Below are 6,198 nucleotides of genomic sequence, written 5' to 3'. Positions count from 1 at the left end.
CTGTCAAGTTGGTTCAAACTCACAGTGACCCTGTTCACAACAGAACAAAAGACTGCCCAGCCCTGTGCTACCCTCAATCATTGCTATGCTTAAGCAAATGTTACAAAGCTCTTTCAGCTCTGCTGAAAGGTGCTCAGAGAGGCACCCACTCAGCAAGCAAGCCTCCTGCCTGACAGCACTCAGCTTTTTGCTCTGTGGGCCAGCAAGCCAGCTGCTCTGTCTCTTGGTTCTTCTGTCTCTGCTGCTGCCATCTTTCTGCTGTCTCTACTATCTCTCTGCCATCTCAGTACAGGGATCTTGGGTCCAAGGACACACTCCCCTCCTGGTTCTTCTCTCTTGATAGTAGTGAGAACTTCCTTTCTCTCTCTGAGATGGCTCATTTTAAGCCTAGCAGGATAGCAAAACTGACCAATCCCCACATTAGGTTTCCATATACCTTATTTGCACAGCACCACTCTCACAAGAGTGCTATGTACTCTACTTTATTAACATGCTATCCAATTCTCTTGATAAGCCACAAGCATCTCACATTTGCATAGTCCCACCCAGTCATCAGTAGGAGTCACAAAGACCATGCCTAGAAGAGCCAAATTAAGTAATTAACTGCACCACACTATACCACTTACTGACTTAACGGCAAGAGGTACAATACTTAACCACTCAGGGCCTCTGTTTCCTTAGAGATATGTTTTAAGAACTAAATAAGGCATTATAAGCAAGGTGTCTGACATTATAAGTAAGGGCACTGTAAATGCCACTTTTCGTTATGAGAACATTTCACCTGCCAGACTGTAGGCTCTGTCTAGACCCATGTCTTGAATTATAACTGGTCTAAAGGGTGTGCATTAAATCCAGATCTCCAGATAAAAATTCACATAACCCAGACTAAATCTACCATCAGCCATGATTTATAAAAGCAATTCCAATAACTCTTAAGCCTAATTCCAAAATGCTAACTTACTCTAAAAGGTCAGTGCACATAAGTGTAAAATACAAAGAGAAATTTTAATTTGTCACCTTGCAATGGCATTTAAACATGAAAGATGTGAAAAGTAGGGGGCAGGAATTACAATGGGAAAGCTTGGAAAATAAGGAGAAAATATATGAAAGAAATGATGATTTCATCTTTCAAAAATCTCATTCAAAGTACAGATTAATAAATTATAATAGCAAGCAGTTACATGGCACTTTTCATCTTCAAAGCTCTAGATCAACCATTGAAATACCCTCGTCGCATGCAAATTAGAAATACAGATGTCGTTTAGCAACTGGATAAGTAGAGATAGGGACCTTCAATGATGTTTTTAATGGCATAGGGGAAATTCATTGACACTGTGAAGGTGGGTGGCAGGGCTTATGCTCATAATACAGGGCTTATTTGGATCATGAGATGGTGTAGAGAAAAGATAAGTTCAGTGGTGAGAGTGGGAAGGGAGAAAGTGAGAGAAGAGATAATGACAGAAGAGAGGAAAGGGAGAGAGAACATGTACTGAGTACTTACATGCCTAGCATATTATGTACATTATTTCACTTAATCCTCAAAACAACCCTTAGTTTGGATATTATTATGATAAAACTCAGACTAAGAAATGCTACAATAAAAAAAAAAAAAAAAAAAAAAAACCTTGTCCAATATCAAACACCTTATAGGTGGAAAAGTTGGCATTCAAATAGCCTTTCTGACCTTTAAAGCCTTAGTAGCCCTGTCTACAAGGTGTCTACAAGGTAACATTGTGATTCTTGGGTGCCTTCAAGTTGATTCCAACTCATAATGACCCCATGTGACAGAGTGGAACTACCCCATAGGGTTTTCTTGTCTGTAATCATTATGGGAGCAGATCATAAGATCTTTCTCCAGATCTTTCTCCAGCAGAGCCACTAAGTGGGTTGGAACTGCCAACTTTTCAGTTAGCATCTGAGCACTTAATCATTGTGCCACCAAGGCTTGGAATTGACTCGATGGCATATGACAACAACAACTGTTCCAGACAGGAGAGAACATGTATGTTAGCATCTGAGTCAAATGAGGTCATGGAAGGGAAACAGTGTTACCCCTACCCTGTGCTATAATCGACTTGGCCACTGTTGTATTCAGATACTATAATAAAAAATAGTTTCTGCTTTTTTATTTACCTAATATTAGGACTAAAATTTATATAAGGCAATAGGAGAAAAACCAATCTCCAATTTCTCTGTTGGGAAAATTTGAGCTATCCCAGCCAGGAAAAAAAAGGATACATTTGGTTTCACCTTGTTATCACCACCTCTGTTGAAGAGGTCAGTGACTATTTGCGATATGTAGATTGAAGATAGATTTTTTTTCCAGGAGGGATAGACACCAGAGCATAGCACTCTGGAATCAGACTACCAGGGTTCAAATTCTGTGCCTTTGAACTGCTTATTTGATATTTCCTGACTTAGCTTCCTGTATAAAATGGAGTATAATAATAATATGAACCTTAGAAGGTAATAATGAATATTAAAATGTTAGTACATGTCCAAATATATAGTAAGTGCAAAAAAAAAATTAGTTAATATTCTTACAACAGGATATACCATTTAATGTTCAGTCTAGTGCACTTATAAATAGATGCATTATAACTAATGTCTCATCTAGTCTTGTGACCCACCACAGAACAGACATGACTCATTTTAGTTTTGATCAAAAAGAGATGTCATTGTCAAAGAAATGAAGTTGATTATTTTTTAAATGCCATGTCTGTCCACAGTGTAATATACTAAGCAGCTCACTCTTATTTTTATTCAAGTATGTGAGCAATGGCTTTTGTATTTACTACCTATAAGCTGATAGATACAGACAGATAGTAGAATAGTAATCAGGCACTGGCAGTCATTTGATGCTGTTTTATTCTTCTGACTGCTTTTCTTCATCAAAATCTCCTTATAAAAGAGATTTTTTATCTTTTATCACTGATAAAAATTTATGAAATTATTTCAAGGCTGTTAATGTTAATTTAAAATTATTTCAACAATAAAAAAAATCAAGTTGTCTAGAAATGCTGCAGATATTGGTAAATGGTTAGCTGTGTTTTAAATGTTTGACCTTCTAAAAGCAACCCAGAGCAGTGGGAAATCCTTTGTGTTTCTTGAAGACATAGGATGTAAAGGTTGCCAAGGCTTACTAAATTCTGGGTGTGAAAATAAGGGCACTGAAGAAAGCTTTTGAAATATTAAAGAATAGGTAAAACTCTGCAGCACTATTGATTTCAAAAGCACAAAGGAAATATTCAGAACAGGAAGAAAACATCAAAAAGTCATTGTAAAACATTGCACATGCAGTCTTCACTGTCACTGCCTGGAAGTAGAAAATATGGGATAAGCTTTCTAAAAAAAATAAAAATAAAAATTCGCCTCACTAAGAGTATTTTATCAATATGTATTCATTTGTTAACAAAAAAACAAACCTATTGCCACTCTGGTAGCATAGTGCCTAAGGCACTTGACTGCTAACCAGAAGGCTGGGGGCTCAACCCACCAGCCACTCCTTGGAAGGTAGGTTGGGCAATCTACTTCCGTAGTGATACTGTGTTGGCAACCCAAGGAGGGGTCGCTATGAGTCAGGTCCGACTCGACGACACATAACAACAAAAACGACATTGCCATTGAGTCGATTCCTACTTACAGCAACCTTATAGGACAGAGTAGAACTGTCCTACAGGGTTTCTAAAGCTGCAAATCTTTACTGAAGCAGGTTGTCACTCTTTCTCCTGTGCAGTTCTGTTGGGTTTAAACCACTGACATTTCAGTTAGCAGCTGAGTGCTTGACCACTGCACCACAAGGGATCCTTATTCATTTGCTAGAGAATTCTTATTTCTCATAGATTTCTGAAACTGTCAGAAATTACAAGTGTGAACAGTGTTGTATAAGAAAAATTAATACCTTCATTGCTGATTGCAATATTTTAGGATTTTAAAAGTGCCTTGTTAGCAGGGATTTAGAAAAATAGAAATTGAAATCTCTTACAATTTACATTCTTCGGCCTACATGACCTTAAGACCTTATTTCAATCTGATTTATTTTGGTATTATAAAGCAACTATTTTCCATCCATGCATGAATTCCTGATAAAAATTTATTTTAACTACCTATTACCTAAGATTTTAATGTAAAAACATCATCAACTATATTAACACTGGGAAACAAACAGGGCACTATTTGCTTTTAGATTTATTACAATCTGACCCGTTGAATAAGAATGACACATGGTGTGTGTATCTGTGTGTGTGACAGAGAGAGAGAAGTAGATAGAGATGAGAGAGGCAATTTGAAAGGACACTTCCATATTTCTTTGGTAAATCTCAGACATCATTCCTACGAGGAATGGTCAGTTTGTTTCCAAACACTTAAGACTAATTGCTGGTTTGCTAGGAGAGGATTGGAGCATTATTTCCAGCCACACACTATTGCAGTGCAGTTGCTGCAATATTCTCTCACAGCTGTCGCCCACCTCTGTAAAGGCAAGTCTACATAGTGTGAGAGATGGTATAGAAAAATGAGCATGGAACCAGAAATCATGACACCTGATTGTCAGTAGCTTTAATGTTATTTAGTTTGTGGCCAAAGGCAACTCATTCAGCCCCTTAAGGCCTTAGCCTCTCCTATTAAACAGAAGAAATTGAAACAAACTTTTCTCAACCTGCTTACAATTCTAAACTACTCTGACTTGTCAGGACCATTCTGTTGACAGAAAATCTAAGGCCCACTTAAGCTCTATAAATTAAACTAGAACAGAGTCACCACACTTTTGAGCTTGACATGAGACTGTCTGGCTGGAAAGGTGTAATTGCAAACATTTGCTGAATTTATTTAGAAAGAAACGTACTTTTGGATACTTGGGTAGGTTACTCCTTTCTGCCCGTGGACTCCGCAGGGGAAGCATCGTTAAAGCCTTCTTAATTTTTTTCTGCCCACTGCCGTCATGTCTAAGTCAGAGTCTCCTAAAGAACCCAAACAGCTGCGAAAACTCTTCATTGGAGGGTTGAGCTTCGAAACAACAGATGAGAGTCTGAGAAGCCATTTTGAGCAATGGGGAATGCTCACAGACTGTGTGGTAATGAGAGATCCAAACACCAAGTGTTCCAGAGGCTTTGGATTTTTCACTTACTCTACAGTGAAGAAGGTGGATGCAGCCATGAATGCAAGACCACACAAGGTAGATGGAAGCGTTGTGGAACCAAAGAGAGCTGTCTCACGGGAAGACTCTCAAAGACCAGGTGCCCACTTAACTGTGAAAAAAATCTTTGTTGGTGGCATTAAAGAAGACACTGAAGAAAATCACCTAAGAGATTATTTTGAACAATATGGGAAAATTGAAGTGATTGGAATCATGATTGACCGAGGCAGTGGCAAGAAGAGGGGCTTTGCTTTTGTAACTTTTGATGACCACAACTCTGTAGATAAAATTGTCATTCAAAAATATCATACTGTGAATGGCCATAACTGTGAAGTAAGAAAAGCCTCAAAGCAAGAGATGGCCAGTGCCTCTTCTAGCCAAAGAGGTCGAAGTGGTTCTGGAAACTTCGGTGGTGGCCATGGAGGTGGTTTTGGTGGGAATGAAAATTTGGTCATGGAGGAAACTTCAGTGGGCACGGTAGCTTTGGTGGCAGCCATGGTGGTGGTGGATATGGAGGCAGTGGGGATGGTTATAATGGATTTGGTAGTGATGGAAGCACTTTTGGAGGTGGCGGAAGCTACAATGATTTTGGCAGTTACAACAATCAGTCTTCAAATTTTGGACCCATGAAGGGAGGAAACTTTGGAGGCAGAAGCTCTGGCCCTTATGGTGGTGGAGGTCAATACTTTGCCAAACCACGAAACCAACATGGCTATGGTGGTTCAAGCAGCAGCAGTAGCTATGGCAGTGGCAGAAGGTTTTAACAATTGCCAGGAAACAAAGCTTAGCAGGAGAGGAGAACCAGAGAAGTGACAGAGAAGCTACAGGCTACAACAGATTTGTGAACTCAGGCAAGCACAGTGGTGGCACGGCCTAGCTGCTACAAAGAAGGCATGTTTTAGACAAAACTCATGTGAATGGGCAAAAAAAACTCGAGGACTGTGTTTGTAACTAATTGTATAACAGGTTATTTTAGTTTCTGTTTTGTGGAAAGTGTAAAGCATTCCAACCAAGGGTTTTAATGTAGATTTTTTTTTTTCACCCATGCTGTTGATTGCTTAAAT

At 38.9% G+C, this 6,198-nt stretch overlaps 1 pseudogene; it reads left to right on the top strand.

The window, feature by feature from the left end:
• Positions 1-4,939: 4,939 nt before the first annotated feature.
• Positions 4,940-5,898, top strand: LOC103210718 (annotated as a pseudogene).
• The last annotated feature ends 300 nt before the right edge of the window (positions 5,899-6,198 follow it).

This window comes from Orycteropus afer, unplaced genomic scaffold (assembly GCF_000298275.1).
Source record: "Orycteropus afer afer isolate SDZICR_OR568_19922 unplaced genomic scaffold, OryAfe1.0 scaffold00644, whole genome shotgun sequence".
Lineage (NCBI taxonomy): Eukaryota > Metazoa > Chordata > Mammalia > Tubulidentata > Orycteropodidae > Orycteropus > Orycteropus afer.
This window is presented reverse-complemented; position numbering and strand designations above follow the sequence as displayed.